The sequence below is a fragment of the Sparus aurata genome, chromosome 7 (genome assembly GCF_900880675.1).
Source record: "Sparus aurata chromosome 7, fSpaAur1.1, whole genome shotgun sequence".
In the NCBI taxonomy this organism is placed as follows: Eukaryota; Metazoa; Chordata; class Actinopteri; order Spariformes; family Sparidae; genus Sparus; species Sparus aurata.
Window position 1 is genome coordinate 1,496,843 of NC_044193.1, and position 18,795 is coordinate 1,515,637.

The following is an 18,795-nucleotide window of genomic DNA, read 5'->3' on the forward strand; positions in this document are numbered from 1 at the left end:
CATCACGCTGTTGACACTCTACAGATGGAAAGAAAAAAAAATCAATGTGGATAAAACAACAGACTGTGAGGAGCAGATCTGTTATATTCAGACCGTCTGCTGCTGATTAACAGCTCAGACTGATTCTGTTGTCACACAGACAAACACAGAATATTCAGTCTTAGTTTGATCGACTCCAATCAATCAATCAATCAATCAATCAATCAATCAATCATGGCATTGTTCCAACATACAGGCTGATTCCAGCAGCAAGAGACAAACTTTAAAGAGCCGAGACGACAAGAAAAGGCTTCATGTTCATCACGTGGTGATTTATTTACTCCAGTAATCTCTGACAGTAAGGAAGTACAAATACTTAGTTACTTTACTTCAGTACATGTTTCGTGTATCTGTATTTACTCTGAGTATCTGTGTGACTTCTCCTCTCTACATGTGAACTTTCTCCTCCTCACAGCTTCAGAACAGCCTCGTTACTTTAGTTTGATGCATCTGAGGTGAATTCTGGATTCTTGTTATTTCCCAGCATCAGCAGACTGATGTGGACCAATCAGAGCACATCACGCACGGCAGACGCAGCGAGACGAGACAAAGACGTAAAAGCCGTAAGAAGGCGTAAACAGACAGAGAGGGAGACTGGAATGTGGAGAAAAGGCGTGTTAGTGTCTCGTATCTGCAGAGAGTTTCTGATTTTCTCTCTTTGTTGCTGCTCGGGACGCTTTACCAACCCAACATGTGTCTATTTGACGTCCTGGGAATGAGACTCAACAATCAACTGTCTTTGTGGTGCGTTCAGGAACAGCTGGGACAAATCCTACTGATTCTACCTTTAACTTTAATAGTCTTTGAGTTCTATTAATATGACGTGAGCTTCAGTTAGCTTTGATCATTGATTATGAGCTTTACTTCTTCCCGCGGGACAAACTGGAGTTAATGACCATGAGAACGTGTTGAATCGTGTGTGAAGTGCCTGCAGGGAACAGATCAGACCTTTCTTGTCCTGGTCACAAGTCAAAAGGGTCGACAACAAAACGCTGCATGTTGGGAAAAAAAAAAAACAATGCCAGCAACACATCATCCCCCTCGAAACACATCATCCCCCACTCTGACAACCTGTTGCCACGAGTAACCATCACGTCCCGTCAATCACCGCGCGGGAAACAATGCTGCGATTGGTGGGCTGACAGGCGGGGTCACCATGACAACGCAAAGACCCTCGCTGATGACTCAATGGAGAGCGAGACGGAGCGAGAGAGCGAGGTCTGGTCTCCTGCAGGCTGCCATCGAGCCCCTCGCTGCCTTTATGTGTCCGAGTTTGGTTTTAAGAGGATTAACAGCTCTTTTCAACAGCGGCTAATAAGACTAATTAGTCCAAAGGAGAAATGTTGAGAGAGAGACAGACGAAGAGAGAGACAGACAGAGAGAGAGAGAGACAGACGAAGAGACAGAGAAGGAGAAGAAGAAGAAGAAGAAGAAGAAGAAGAAGAAGAAGTGTATACTGATGGTGGTGAAAGACAAACAGAGGGAAGACAACACGTCATTAATGGATTTAGACTTCATGTAAAGAAAATTAAAGTAATCTGTTTCAGCAGTGTGAACACACCAGCACTCCCCGAGCTCCCAGTTCAACCCGCTAACTGCAAAACTTACTGAGCTAACTACCCAGAAATCAGTTAGCATGTTAGCATGTTAGCACTTCCTGTCCCCTCGTCTCAGAGTCTGTTGATGTGTTTCCAGTTAAATGTGTGTAAAAAGCTGTCAGTACGTTTACATGCACAGTTTAGTCAGATTACAGCCATAGTTCGACGCTGCTACTCAGTCAGACAACTGCAATTGTCCGAGTAAACATGCCGGTGAGAAAATGTGATTATTGTCCGGAGCATGTCATACCCGGTACGCTAGGTGGCGCTGTACCCATTTCAACTAGTGGTAACAGAAACACCTCCGGCTGACCTCTTTACGTCACCAGCAACAACAAACTGCCTCGACATTCCAGAAAGATGGTGTACGAAGAGCGAGACGAAGCTACATCTTTGTACACTTCATATATGGTGAACATGATAATTACACAAACTAGATGCACAATGGAGCTCTTTCTCTCTTTCTCGCGGTGACTTCGGAGGAAAGACGCTGCCGTCCTTCTACTTCCGGCTCACGGCCCCGGGAAAGAAATCTCGCGCCTGTGCAGAACGCAAAATCTGATCTGATCTGATGGAACGTATACATGCAGGAGTAATGTGACTATCAATCAATAATCTAGATGTTTTAATCCGACTATGAGAAATCTGATCAGGTCTGATTTTAGTCAGACTAAGGTGTTTACATGCATCTTAAAGATCCCATCATAGTCGGACTGACACAGTAATTCAGTTTTCTCGAGTGTCATGTAAACACACTGAGTGTGTCACCACGGCTGAACACATTAACACGTTTCATTCATCATTAATGTCCCACAGTTTAATCCTGAAGCTCTTCATGTGTTAACAACAGTTAGCGGTTGCTAACGAGTGTCTGAATGAGACTACAGAGGTTGTCGGGGACATTAAACGTCCTCACAGCGAACACGGAGACTCATCTACTCACTAGTCCGTCTTTACAGCCCACTTTAGTTACACACTGTTCTAACTCTGACTTTACAACTTGTACATTGATCAGTTTATAGAAAACCTGGATAGTAATTGTGCAGTAAGACTCTTAGTGGTGGTGACGTTTCAGTCATGTGACCGTGATGTCGTCTGTTTGTAGCCTAGCATTAGCTTCTTACTGCTACACAGTTAATTTAGCTTCATCTGTGGAGATTATCTGGATCAACAGAACCTGGAAGGATCTGATATCCAGTTCAATAATCTGACAGGGTTTCAGAGAGGGGGACCAGGAGATGCTAACTTCAGGGTGAGCTACAAAAATCCTTCAGCGCAGCATTAAAATGTGTCCTGATAATGTTTCTGGAAGAAATGTCACAGAATCACCAGAATTATTAGAATTCATCCTGAGCCACATTTACAGCCTTTCATCGATCATCGAATTCAAAAGCAGGATCAATAATTTGCATCCAAAGATGAAAGCAGACACACTTCAGCGAGGACACAAACAGCTGAGCAGCACCCGATGTAATCTGATTACTCTGGACAGATCTGAAGCTGCTACTGTTTGTTGAACTCTGAAATCTTTATTCGACTTTACGTAACCTTTGTTTGAACTCATCACTGGATGACTGTGAGTCAGTAAAACAGAATTATAGTTATTCTAACGCTGCTGAAATAATAATTACAAGTAACGTCGACTTTTCAGCCAAATCTACTCCTCGTGTTGCCTCGAAGTCTGGAACGCCAGGCGGCACCGAGCCACCAAAATAAAACACCTTTCACACCCACATACTTCAAAATAAAAGCTGCTTCTTGGGGTCTCTGTTGCTGTTGTAGGAAATCACTTCCACCTCTTTATTTTAAAGCGCTGTCGTCAGAGGAGAACTGGCCTGAAAATAAACTGAATCAGATGATCCGGCGTCGAGAGAAAACATCTCATCTGCAAACTCAATTACAACAAAAACTAATGAGAGTTCAGGAAATCCAATTTACTGTGAAGTGACTCAGTCTGTGCAGAACACAAGGACCCGCCGGAGCCCGAGCCAGAGGAGGAAACACTTCAGAGTCCGATGGTCTGAGAGAACAAAGACGCGACTCAGAGCGGCAGGAAGTGTTTCATGAGCACGCATCGCGCTTCCTGGGTGACCTTTTCAGATGATCAATAAGTTACGACGCAGCCGGATTTATCTGCTGCTCTCGAGAGTTTTGACAACTACAGAGCCAATAAACAAGTGATGAGGAGGAGAAGGGCGAGCGCAGAGAGGGAGGGAGAGAGGGAGCTCGTTGTGAATAATGAATGAGTTGTTTACTGTCTAAAAGGTCTAGACCACCACACACACACACACACACACACACACACACACACACACACTGAACACACACACACACACACCTTCTCTCTTTGCTCTAAAGTGATGCACGACTACAATCCGCCTGAAAAACAACCATACAAATCATGACACCAACCCCAGTCTCTTTCTCACACACACACACACATACAAACACACACACACACACACGCACTCGTATGTGTGTGTGTGTGTGTGTGTGTGTGTGTGTGTGTGTGTGTGTGTGTGTGTGTTTGCTCTGACACCAATAGTCATTGATGCGGTTCAGGATTATACAAAGACTTGTAGATTTTGTCTCGTCTACCGGCTGAAGACACAAAAAGACGGAGGCCCCTAATGTGTGTGTGTGTGTGTGTGTGTGTGCGTGTGTGTGTGTGTGTGCGTGTGTGTGTGTGTGTGTGTGCAGATTTTATTAGTCTTGTCCCAATTAGTCTCACAGACACAAACACACACATGCATATATTTCCTGGTGTGAAGCCTCAGTCAGCTGTGACGAGGGTTCACCGTTAACAGCCCTCCGTGTTTTAATAGCGGCGGTCAGAACGCCGTCCGTCAGACGAGGCGACGCCCTCTCGGTTTCTTCTTCAGATAATTGGCTGCACTTTGTGCCTCGATACATCACAAGGGAGCGATTGAGAGATTGGCTGTAAATTGAGGTTTCTGAACGACTCACTGAGGTCCAGATTCCACTCTGGTCATGAGACAGACGAGCTCCGACAGTCTAACGAGCTCTGTTGACTTCTGACCCGTGATCCTCCATGTGTCTGGACTCCAGCACGAAGAGAAGCCCGTTTCAGAGGGTGTTTGTTCTGTTCTCACACACGGCACCTCAAGGCGCCTCTCTCTGCAGACAGAGGTGTCAGCAAACGTCCATTTCTTTTTAAAAGTACGATGGATTTATTGTTTTTACTGTGACGTCGAACTCAACATCAAAAATAACAGAATAACACTGACACTCATACTGCTGGCTGGGTTTGCGGCTGTGGCTCAGAGGTAGAGCCAGCATCTTGTTATCAGAAGGTTGCTGGTTCGATTCCCCTGATCTGCATGTTGAAGATACTGAACCCCAAACTGCTCCTGACGTGCTGGTTTGCACGGCAGCTGCCACCATCAGTGTGAATGAATAACTGTGAGTCGCTTTGGACTGAAGCGTCTGATAAATGCTCTGAATGTTAATGACATATAATATTTCTGCTCCTGTGACAAACTGATCTGAAGTCTGCGTCACTGAAACTCCTCTCGACCTCTGAGAACTAAACGTCGACCGTCTCAAGTCAGAAAATCTGAAATGAACTAATCAGAAGTTCAGAGTGGAAGTGGAGCAGATTGAGTCCTCAGCTTCTAAAGCCGCCGTGCTCATTAGCATCTTAGCTATAGTATAACACACACACACACACACACACACACACACACACACACACACACACACACACACCATCAGCTGTTTGACTCATTAGTGTGTTAACTAACAGCCAGTGCACGAACACACACTAACACACAAGATTGCCTTTGTAATCATCACACGCTACACAACAGGAGGCCTGGGACCTTGAGAGTGTGTGTGAGTGTGTGTGTGTGTGTGTGTGTGTGTGTGTGTGTGTGTGTGTGTGTGTGTGTGAGAGTGAGAGTGAGAGCCTGAGGTTTGATTAAAAAGCTCTTTTGTGGTTTTGAGATGCTAATCTTTCTATTATCAGCAGGATAAAAGGGAGTTTAGCTGCTTAAAGACAAACAAATGACTTCTGGCACACACACACCATACATGGCTAATGAGCGCTTTGTGTGAGAGCCTCTACGAGTGTGTGTGTGTGTGTGTGTGTGTGTGTGTGTGTGTGTGTGTCGGACAGAGAAACATCTAAATCTGTCTCGGCTCTCAGGTCTCTCAGCTACACAAACACAAACACCTGAAGAAGAAATCCCATGATGTCGGCGACAGGAAGCATTCATGACATCACTTGTCAGCTTACACGCGGAGGCCAACTGTGATGTCAGCGCGCAGGCTGAAAGGCTGAAGTCCAAACTCCTCACAGAACTGGATCCAAACAGCTTTCAGGCGGGCTGGACTGACAGCTCATCAACACGGCGAGGCGCTGAGCTGTTCTCAGTGTGGGAGAAGGTGGCAGTTTGGTGAGAAACGTGTTGTTTCACATAAATATTCATTTAAAATCCATTTTTATAGAAATATAATGCTGCGTGCCTTCTCATATGAGCAGCTGATCATGTGGAAGGCGTCATGACATTCAGAGTGATCACTAACTCTGCAGTTCTCCCGACGTCCACACAGCGTTTTAGCCTCTTTATCTCATTGTTTTGGTTTTAAAGCCCAGATATGATTCTTCTGTTCCAGCATTTAATCACACAGTCTCTGACAAACCTGATGTACACGACCGTCTCTGTGCAGGAGCTGAAGAGTCAGATCTCTCTTTCAGGAGTTCGTTAAGAGTTTAAACCTGGAACAGGATGTAGACTGCTGTTTTCAAAATGAACGTGAAACAACAACAACCTCCAAACTGGAACTAGCAAACTACTGTAACACACTTGTAAACAGGCTAGCAGCTGCTACCGTTCAGGGATTCAGCCGCTTTAATTCCCCACGTGCAAATCAAATTTCCCCTGACACTATTTTGCAGAGACACTGCTGCTGCATCCTGGGTAAACTCCGCCCAAGACGATTGTGATAACAGAATAACAAGCGAGATGTCCCCGTCTGATCTTATCAACCAAGGCGGTTCAGGGTCTGTTCTTTAGTTCTCTGGATCCAGTTCTTTGTGTTTCCACAGCCATGTGAACTGACTTCTGACCAGGTAAAGTGGTCCCAGAGATTCACCAACACTTTGCTGATCCAGAATAAATAACTTCATGAACATCGGGAGCTGGCAGCGAGGTTATCATGACCAAAGACCAACTAAAACTGCTTATGACCACCATTTTCTAAAACCAGAGGTAGTGTAGAAACTGGATTGTAAAGAGTTGGAATGATGTCACTCAACAGTGGCGCTCATGTCCGTTGAACACAAACTGATTCTGAGGATTCGCTGGTTGAACAGACTCTAACCAGCACTTTGTTCTCTCTGGTCTGAAGCGGGTACAGGTTCACTTCCTGCTGACGTGGCTGACTGAACATGCTCTCTCCTCAGCTTCCCCTGCTGGCTCATGACTTTACACTCACTCATTAGATTCACCATTGCTTTTAGCGCTGAAAAAGATTTGAGGTACCGCGGTGGAATTTCTCACTTCAACCGGACAAAACTGAGGCGAGGCTGAGCAGCAACAACACCATGTCACCACTCACTCTCAAACCCACAGAACACAGAATCAAACCGCAGACTGTATATAAAGTCAACGTGTCACATATACAATGCACAGTTTGGCTCAGATTTAAACATGAGCCTGCAGATGAATCTGTTTCTGAGGCTGAATAAAGACAAGATGGGAAACAGAACGAGAGAAAGATGACGGAGGATTTTGGAGGTGAACAGAAGTGTACGATCTCTCTCCTCTCCACTCTCAGCACTGTTAGCACTGTTAGCACTGTTAGCACTGCAGGACACCGATGATACCGTCGATATGCTTTATATCAAAGTCACAGTCACAGTGACTCAGACGTCGAGCTCACTGACTGTAACGCTCTGCTAAATGCTTCCACTGTACACATTATGTAATATGTATAAATGCTTTTAAAGGGATAGTTGGTGTTTTTTGAAGTGAGGTCATATAAAGTACATATCTATAGTCGATCTGTTTCCTACCGTAATCGCTATCAGACCGCCCTTTCTTTTGGCACTACATTTTCTCAACCGTAGAACCTCCGTATCCCTACGCATTAGCGCAACTGGGCAACAGCTGATCTGCGAGCGGCGAAATACAGTGCGAGGCCCAGCTGCTGGACGAGAGGTTTACTTTCAATAAAAACGAAACGTAACAGACCGTAGAACCTCCGTCTCCCTGCGCATTAGCCCAAATCTTCGCTCTGTGCAACTCGCTCACTTGAAGTTAAAGCGAAACTGTCGCCAAAAAAGGAGAGTTAAGGTGGAAATCAAAAGCCGGAGAAGTCACGTGAGATCTCGTGTGGATAGTTGTTGCTGGAAGACAGTAGTTCCACCTTAACTGTCCTCCAGGTTACGTCACATTCTGAGATCGACACTTCTCCACTGGCAGGACGGCGGCGAGCGGAACAAGCTACTGCTAACGTGAGTTGTTCAAAAACCTTCTTTTTAGTAACTCTGTGTACACAAACAATGTTCTCAATGCTCGTGTTCATGTGTAGAGACCCTGGTGATACTACCAGCAAAGTTTCATGTTGTGTCGAGACTTCTTAGTGTTTTAAACAGAGAGATTTTGATGCTAGCGTAAAAGTGCCCGTAGCACTCCCATTGAAAATGAGTTTGACCTGAAAACAAAAATACAGTAAATCTTAAAAGTGCCTCTTTCATCGTAATTATGCTTTTACACGAAGGTTTGACTCACAAATAAAGCCTCAGTTGCATTTTGGCGAGAGTTTTGCATTTAAAGACTGATTGGAATGAATATCAAATACATCTGGTGTTGTGCTCAAAGCTAAGCTAAGCTAAGCATGAGACTGACATCCTTCTCATGTGACTCAAACAAGCAAATCAAATAATCATGACTAAATGTTTTTGACGGTGATGATCTGCTGGAGGTCAGAGGTCACACTGACCTCCTCATGGCTGTACAGGCAGAGGGTTGGTGGAGCTGAGGAGCTGTTGATGCTCGGTGACGGCCTGACTGGAACATGAAGTCCTGATCAAGTGTTAATGTCCCTGAGGAAACCTACCAGCAGAATTATTTATGACTTCAGACGTTACATCACACTCAGGGACTTTCTCCTGCTCGTCCCAGCTCCTCACCTCGCCTCACTTTCTTCTTCACTTTCCAGTTTCTTTAGTTTCAGTTCAATCCATCACATCTCTCTGATCTCTCTGGTCTCTGATTGGTTGGGAGAGATGTACGGTCCACTTCAAAGACTAAAGCAGCATCATTATTCAGCAGGAGAGGAGAATGAACACAGTTTGACAGAGAGTGAAAAAAGGTAAGATGTGGGGGAAGGTCGTTGCTGTTTCTGAAACGTGATGTGAAAGCTTGTCCTGCAGAAAAAAAGGTTCAACACGTTCACCTGCACAAACGTCTTCAGAGAGGCTGGAGACGCACCTGCAACACCCAGAAATAACTAACAAACACTGCCGGACACCCGACTGAACCACGGACGTGTTATGGAACCTGGAGATGGAGCCCAGTTCAGCCCAGTTCAGCCCAGTTCAGCCCAGTTCAGCCCAATCAAAGCTGCTCGTGGAGCTTGAAGCCAAAAATCCTGGAATAAAAATACCTGGATCTCCTGGTTTAGCATCCGGCTAACTTGAATTGGTATAAAATTATCAAATTGCTCTTCGAGACTTTGCAAACATTATCAGACCGAATGGTTCAAACTCAGATGGTGTAACGAGTCTTTGTGCTGCGGTTTCACAATGTAAGCTTACGGGAAAAAGTCTCTTTCGGCCCCAGTGTATGACGCGATGATGTAATTGGCCACTTGGCGCCATTCTTGTGGTCTCGGGCTGAACAGAACCCGGGGCGCCATGTTTATTATCGTCAAGATTGTTCAACCTAGCAACAGTAACTAAGGGAGGCGGGACTCTGGATCCATCAATGACTCTCAAACATGCGCCTCCTCAGATTCTCTCATGATTTGACCGTTGGATTATATTTTTACCTCTTTTTACAAATTCAATACTTTAATGCTGAAGTAACTTAATTTACTATTAAACTATTTCTATATGTATGTTTCTCTGTTGTGACGAGGTCGGAGAGGACTTGAATTTAAGTGCTTTTGAGGAAATTACAACCAATGTTATTATAATTTCATATCACTTCTACAAATATTAATATCATTGATTACGTCTAAATTGGCGTGTTCATATTCCACGTTTTGTCCAATCAGCAAAGCCCAAAACATGTTTACTATGTTTCTATTGTCTTCTCATCGTCCTTTGTTTTTGTTTTTTGTCCTTATTTGTTTTGTTTGTTTGCATTATTTTATTCTCTCTTCTTAATCTGTTTCCTGTTCTATCACTTTTATTTCTTTTACTCGTATTGACTCATTAACTTTTTCTGTTGTTTCTTCTTTAACTCAGACGAGGTTTCCTTCTGTTCAGCTCGACTTTAGTGTTTATTCTTAGATATCGTCTTTCTGAGTTTCCTGCCTTTGCTTGAATTCTAAAGCACTATGTAAACTCTGCTTTAAAGGCGCTTCACAGCAAATACTCACATTAAATGTTTATATATGTAGAAATTATTACAGAATCTGCCAACAATCCCACAATGCAGTGTGTCACATTTTAGAGTTAGTGATGACGCAAAATGATTCATTTCAGCTAATTATTCATTATAAACTACTGAGTTTGTTTTCATGTCTGATTTCATTGGCCAACAGTGACTTTGCTTTATTTAGTCATAGATCGTACATCTGAACAAAACTTTTAAATTAATCGTATAATTTACCCTGAAACAAAGTCGCAACCCCGAAACCATCAGTTCACACTGTGGAGATGAGTGTGTGTGTGTGTGAATACGCCTACTTACTTGTTTACATAATCCAGTATGAATAAACATGAGATGATTTATGAATAAACATGGCCGAGCAGCTCTGTGAACACACACACACACACACACACACACACACACACACACACGCACACACACACACACCCACACTACCATCAGTGGACTGTTGTTTTAATGCGCTCTGTGTGAACCTTTTCATTTCTGCAGAGTCTGTTCTGCTAGATGCCACTAAATATCACAAACTGTACCTTTAATAATTTGCATGACTGATTCAGCCTTTTCGTGGCAGATGCCAATACTGATATCAACGAGTAAAACATTATAATTCCATCAGCCCGTATCTCAGGCTCAGTCGGGTATTCAACACATCCCTTTAACCAGCAATCCCTCCAGCTCCTCCTGGGGAATCGTGAGGCGCTGATGAGATATGAAACCCGTCCAGAAGGTTCTTGTGTACTTTAAAAATAAAAATTGTAAATGTCAGCTGATATTAGACCTGCACGATATGGGGAAAATCTGCGATAACACTGTTCAATATTGTGATGACGATATAACTTGGAATAAATAAACAAATATTGAAGTTTGCACATTATTAACTGTACAGTTAATGACGGCTAACGTTAGTTTTGAAGTGTTGGTGTAGGTCTTTCTGGTTGTGTTGCAGCTGGTGATGGAGGTTGTGTGTTTGTAACACGTCGTCTCTCCTGAATCCAGAATCAGTCCATATAGCAGAAGTGCTGTTTCTCTTCACCACAGTTTCATCACTTCTCTCTCCTCCCTCAGCCATCATAACCTGGCAACCACCAAACTGATGCCCATTCATTTTGTCAGGGTAGCTAACAGCTAGCTGAGGCTTCATCTGATTGGCCCTTGTATCCAGGGCTCTGTCTGATAGGCTAAATGTGGGCATGCTCAAGGTGCATGCATGAAGCATGTGGACAAAATGATTTTTCTTATTCATCAGGTGTCAGGCAGTCTTTGTGTTCCTCCTCCTCATTAATGCTCCTCCTGCTGCGAGTATTTTCAGGAGGTGAGAACACGAATAATCTCCTGTTTGCTACATGTGTGAAACAGATAACGTCTGACTCGATTCTCTGGACTTTGTCCACAGCTCACATGAGGAAATGTCTTTTGTGAGTCATTAAAATCTCTCCCCCGGCCTGCAGGGGGCAGCGCTGAGAGTGGTCTAACTGTCGCACACAAAAATACAAAGACAGTAAAAATCCCCACAGAGGTTTTCAGACTCGTCTTCAGCAGGATTTACAGCCGGACTGACGGTCGACCTCCTGGATGTCCCCGGTTGGCTCGCTGGTCTTGGAGAATGTAACCAGGCCGAGGTCTGCTGTTGGATAGGTACACAAGTACACACACACAAGTGTACACAAACACACACACACACTCTGGGAACTCTCGGCGCCTCATGAATATTCATGCAGCAGCAGTTCTGTCGTTCGTTCTCACACTCGTTGGTTCTGTTTCCCTCTCAGTCAGACTGACAGCTCTCTCAGCTCGATTGACACTCGTCCTGCTAAGCTTCTCTCTCTCTTTCCCTCCTTTCTTTTTCCACTTCTCTTTTTCCACTTTTCTTTTTCCCCAACAACTAGGCAGCATTATAGTTCTGCTTTATAGTTCCTCATTTCTTTTCCTTGTCCCTCATCAGGGCACTCTCCCTTTTCTTCGTATGCACTTTGTTTTCTTCTCTTCCCTCGTCTCCTTCCCCTCATTCTCATCTTCTCCTTCATCTCCTTCGTTTTCTTCATCGCTGTCTTCTTCATTTTCTCCTTCACTGTCTTCTTTTTCATCTTCTTCATTATTTTTTGTTGTCTATTCTTCTTCTTCTTCATCATCTTATCCTTCGTGGTCTTCATCATCGTCTTGGTCTTCATCACCGTCTGGGAGACTGATGGCGTGTCACTGAGAAACAGCTTTATGCTTTATCCTGGCTGTATGTCTGGACAGTCCTCTGATGTTACCGAGCACAGATTCAAAGCAACCATCAATCCTGAACGCCCCCGAGCCTCCACGTTTCTCTTCTCTCCACAGGCTTCATTTTGTCTTCTATAAACAGATGATTGGTGTGATGTTACAAAAAGCCATAATTTTGTTTCATCTGTCTAAAGCGCATATTCTCCCAGATGGACTGTGTTTTGTCAGCGTCCAGTCTGGCTCTTCTCCATCTCTCTCTCAGAAGTCGGATCCATGGAGCCCATTTTAATTCAGACTATCACACCTTGAAGTAGAAAAACACTGAATCTGTTTTGACGTTTTTCTCAGTTCTTTATCAGCTATTCAAGTAAATCCTTCTGTTCATTCTCGGGCCAAACCTTTCCCTCCTGCAGCCACGTCCAGAGATGTTGGCTCCAGTCCCGCCGGCCCGGTCGGCAGCAGTGGTCTCAGGAGAGTCGAGCTCTTTGAACCGTGACAACGACCGTTACTCGCATCTTCGGTTCGCCCTCTGATTTTCCTTGTGATGCACACGGTGGCACAAAGCAGCAGAGTGAGTCGGTCTCTACTTGTAACTGACTGCATGAGTGATGAGAAGATTGAAAACTCCTGCAGTAATAATTAAAACACCAGAAGTCGCCTTAAATCAATTACTTATTACAACATCTTAAAGGGTTATAATGAGTTTTATTGACTGCCGTTGGCACAGTTTTTCTGTTTTGTTCCGCTGCAAACCAAAAACACACAATAACAAAAGGTCTTAATTGTGAACGATCCAGTGAGAATGTTGGATTATTTTTGTGAAATTAAAGGGGAACAATATATATCAACTACAGCAGCACACAAACACTGTGGAGTCCAAAAGTCTGAGATCACTCGCCAAAATACTTCTATTTCAAAGAGTCTGCAGCTCATGATTGTTGGTTGAATGTTGATTGTTGATTGTTCAGCCTCAGCTGGACAATAAAGTTATGTTGCGATGGTGCTCCAATGCTTTGAATTGTGGGCGGACATTAAGCTAACGGCACTCACGGCGGAGGGAGGCAGAGATCATCTCCAGAGTATTTTTTAAATGGACATCTTAAACTACATGTTAGATTTTATGGACTTACGTAGAATCACGAACTGGACGAGACTTCTGCCTCAACACAGTTACTAATCACGTTAGCCACGACGTTAGCTAACGTCTGCAGCCATCAGTAATAACTGTTACAGCGAGTCCAGCAAATCAGCCGAGAGGAGGCGCTGTCATTTCTTAAAGCTGCAGCGTGATAACAAAATTATTGTAGATAACAACAAACGTGCAAAACACTGCAGATGGAAACATATTGTGTTATGTTTTAAAAAGATGCAGCAACCACAACCAACCTACAACCAGACTACAACCAGACTACAATCAAGCTACAACCAGACAACAACCAAGCTACAACCAGACTACAACCAGACTACAACCAAGCTACAACCAGACTACAACCAAGCTACAACCAGACTACAATCAAGCTACAACCAGACTACAATCAAGCTACAACCAGACTACAATCAAGCTACAACCAGACAACAACCAGACTACAACCAGACTACAACCAAGCTACAACCAGACTACAACCAAGCTACAACCAGACTACAACCAAGCTACAACCAGACTACAACCAAGCTACAACCAGACTACAACCAAGCTACAACCAGACAACAACCAAGCTACAACCAGACCACAATCAAGCTACAACCAGACAACAACCAAGCTACAACCAGACTACAACCAGACTACAACCAAGCTACAACCAGACTACAACCAAGCTACAACCAGACTACAACCAAGCTACAACCAGACTACAACCAAGCTACAACCAGACAACAACCAAGCTACAACCAGACTACAACCAAGCTACAACCAGACTACAACCAAGCTACAACCAGACTACAACCAAGCTACAACCAGACAACAACCAAGCTACAACCAGACTACAACCAAGCTACAACCAGACTACAATCAAACTACAACCAGACTACAACCAAGCTACAACCAGACTACAATCAAACTACAACCAGACAACAACCAAGCTACAACCAGACTACAATCAAACTACAACCAGACAACAACCAAGCTACAACCAGACTCCAATCAAACTACAACCAGACTACAATCAAACTACAACCAAGCTACATCCAGACTTGTAGCATGGTCGTAGTCTTGTTTTGGTCTATGCTGGTTTTTCCAGCAGGGCAAACTACAACCAGGCTACAACAGCAGCAGGACAGAGACAGACAGACAGTCAGGGTGTATTTGACTCACTCATCTGTAGCTCTTTGTTTCTGCTTCATGGAGGTGAACTGGTCGCCATCATGTCCTTCATCTTCTTCATCTTCCTCCATCTTGCTCTTTCCTAGGGTTGCCACCCTGGAATTGTGGGAAAAAAGGACACTCGACTAGCTGACAGACTAATATTGCCATTCATAGTCCTGCTACTAGCCTGGATAAAGTCTAAGGTATTTGCATCCAGACTGTTAATGTTTAAAAAATGTACTTATGGCCACTGGTGTAGTCCAGGCTATACGCGGGTAAACCCACTTATTTTTCAGTCAGCATTGCTATATCCACTTCTAAATGCCCCCTGATGCGCACGCAGTAGCGTCACACCGGTGAACAAGGTGATTTCATACTCCCACTTATTCCTATGGTATTAAACCGTTTGCCCGCCCTCGCGGTGTACCAGCATACTGAAATGGAGCGCACCTCAGTCCGGTGAATATACATGAAAACCCATTGGTCAAGTTAGATTGATTGACACCCATTGAGCCAATCACAGCCATTTAACCAAACCCAGTAGTCCCGGCCGCCCGAGAGCTGCCGCAGACAGCGAGCAGAGCGGAGTGTCGCTGCATGAAAAGAGGGATTTTCGTTCCCGTAAATGCCCGGAAATCTCCCTAATTATCGGCAGTTAACGACAATTCACTGCCTGTGAACGTCGCGTTCGTCTGTGCCGTACACATATATACATGTCTATAGACATATAGACATGTATATAGACATACCAGACATGTATATAGACATACAGACATGTATACGTCTATGGTCTGTGCCACAATTTGACGGAAACGAACCATGACGTCTGTGGAGCTTACGGAGGTGCTAATGGCTACAATTAGCATAAGAATAGCAGCGAAACCACACGTGGCCAGAGGATGTGTGGGCTGGCTTGAATGTCCTCAATACTCAGGCCCCGTCCAGACGACAACGCTCTTTTGCGAAAACGCACATGTATTGCATCGTTTTGGCCGATCGTCCATACGGATCCTGAAAACGGGTCTCAGGGTGGAGAAATCCGAAAACGCAGCCCTCCCGTTCTCATGTGGACGGCGAATCCGCATACTTTCCAAAACAATGACGCCATCGCCCCACCCTGCGACGTCTCATAACAACAACAACAACAACAATGGCGGACTACATGCTCATGTTCGTGCTGCAGAAAATATTGAGCCTTTCTTGAAACTTACTCTCCTTGTAGTTGAGTGTGAGTCTCAGCAGCAGTTTGACCTCATAAACGGTCCACATGAACGATTCTGGTTTCCTTGCACTCGCCATTTTCATCTTCTTCTTGCTGTGTTCGGTTTCTCCGTCTACTGTCTGTTTACAGCGCGCAAGCTTAATACGCATGCTCCGTGTCTTCTTCCCCGTTTTTGGTGAATGTCAAGCGCCACCTCGAGGCTGGAATATGAACTACAGCGTTTTTGGTCTTTTTCAGTGGATCCGTGTGGACGCAAATATTCTTGAAACGATGCCGAGGAAGACGGAGAAAAAAGAGATTGTTTTCGCCCGTGTGGACGGCCCACAGTATTGGATGAAACCACTAGTTTCAAACAAGAAAAGTCACACGTGATCTGTCACTATTGGTCACCCTGGGTCATTATAAATGCATATGTACATACACACACACACATAACTTGTTAACTTGAGAGAAAAAATAAATAAATCATTTTGTGTATCTTTTTTACACAACATTGGCCATTGCTAATGACATACACAGTAATTAATCTAGCATACTTTTATAAAATAAATCACTTCTAGCTCAAATTTAAGAATCTATAATTAGGCTATACTGAGCCTGATCTATTTATACCAGAGATTTTCTTAAAATTAAGTTAATACCTTTAGGAAAAATGTCACCTGGGGTAAAACTCCCCCTGCTACCCTGATTTGCATTTGTATAGCTCACAGCGTTTTCATTTACATGTTAAAGCCTCCCCTAGAATCAGGGGGAGGGGGGTCATGTTCTGCCAAGCAAGGCCCATGTCAATTTCCGACGATTCACGGCAGTTTTCGGTGTTGCCTGCAAATTGCTGTGTGCAGTTGTAAACCTGAACTTCCACAACAATCTACAGTGCTGCATACTGATGAAAATCCCACTTTTCATGCAGTGTATGAAACGGCTATTTAACTAGTTAATAATGTAAAACTTTGTCTGTAAATAAATAAACTATGTCTTGCTTTGTGGCATGTCAGCTAATATTAAGCAAGCCAGGTGGCAAACAAAGTGAATGCAAGCCAGGTAAAGTTTAACTTACCATTAACTGTCTGGAGACATCCACTGATTGTGACATTATTCAACATTATCAATATTCTTTTTTGTGAGGAATGCCAAAAAGGAAGAGGTAGCAGAAGATTGACTTCTTTTTCACGTCAAGTTGTCATGTAAGTGGAGTTATGTGACAGGAGGGAAACAGAAAGCTAGCATTCAATCTAATGCACTAATTCAAGTTTATAATAGTACATTCATATTCTTGCATTAATGCCATGTAGGTGTTCATTTGCGTAACTTAAAGCTATTTGTTGGAGCTTAAAACCTTCTTTTCACTGAAGAAAATCTATCAACTCATCCCTGTTACTGCTCTCAGAAAGAAAATAATAGAAATGAAGACAATGAAATGCAATAAAACTATTCAAATCTTAAATAATAAGAGGAATAAAATAATATAAAGTACAGTAAAGGCTAGGAAAAAAGGTTAGTTAAAACAGATTAGAACAACAAAATATGTGTAAAATAATTCATAAAAAGCAGATAAAAGAACAAAAGAAAGGAATGTTTTCTAATCAAAATCAAGGTTGTAGAAATTTGTTTGTTACATCAAATATTTCAACACTGCCATTTTCAGGAGTATTAACATTGAGTTCTTTATGTAGGATGTTTATGAGGAAGGGAAGTCCAGGAGTCAGGACAAAGGAGAGCTGAGGAAAAAGGAATAGTTCACACAAAATGCCTAGTTGTCTCTCACTAGTCTGTGGGCCAGTATTGGTTTAGTAATTTCATAATCCTTCCTCCCTGAGATTATGTGACAATGAGCAAATACTGCTGACAGAGTTTTGGGTAAACTAAATAGAGTAGTCTTACATGTCACTGTTTCTAAAACAGGGCGTTTTTCTTGGCTGCGTTAAAACAGGGCAAAGATTGAGAGTATACCCACTCCTCCAGGGACCACTACACCACTGCTTATGGCTGATATAAACAAACAAATCTCAATACTGGTACTGGCCTCAAAAGTCCAGTTCTGCTCAGGCTATAACCATACGGATTTAAACATTTCCAAAATTGTTTGTTTACATCAGCAGCTTATTCTCAACCATCCCTGTTCTCGTTTATCCTTCAGCTGCACGAAACAGAAAGTGGGCCCTGGAGGACCATAAAGTCAAACACCCGTCCATGGAGGAGGCTGTTGTTAAGACCCCCACCCAACAAATGGTTCAGTCCATCCCCACCTGACCACAACAGCTCCAAGGGGAAATGTTTGTCCACCAGACAAGTCTACAAAACCTTTTTGCCAAGCTCTTTGGACTGGGAGGATTTAACTTTCTCTGAAAGTCTTACTGAGTTTTTGTGTGAGGAAAACAAAAGATGTAGACATTGTTTGTGAAACAAAGCTGCATCTAAACGTGCAAAATCAGAAAGAAACAGCAAAAAACAACCTGGAAATCAGATCACAAGACAAGAACTCACCAATTACCTTAACTAACTTTCTCTGTCAAACTAACACAGAGATAACTTTTTGCTGCAACGTAAGTTTGTTAGTGATTGGGTCCTGCTGCCACATCCAAGGACCAAATTACAATATCAAATTGACAGACTTTCATTTATTTTTTGTATTATTAGGCCCGAGCACTATCTGTGCGAGGACCATATTGTTTCTGTAAGTTCAAATTGTTCATAGAGTAAAACCACAAGCTGCACAGACTTTTTCCTTTGCTGTGATTACATTAAAAACATGAACATTAATATTTAAAGTTCAGAGAGCATATTTAGGCTCAGACTGAATTAGCTGAAAACAAACAGGTGAAGTGAGAGTGGAAAAAA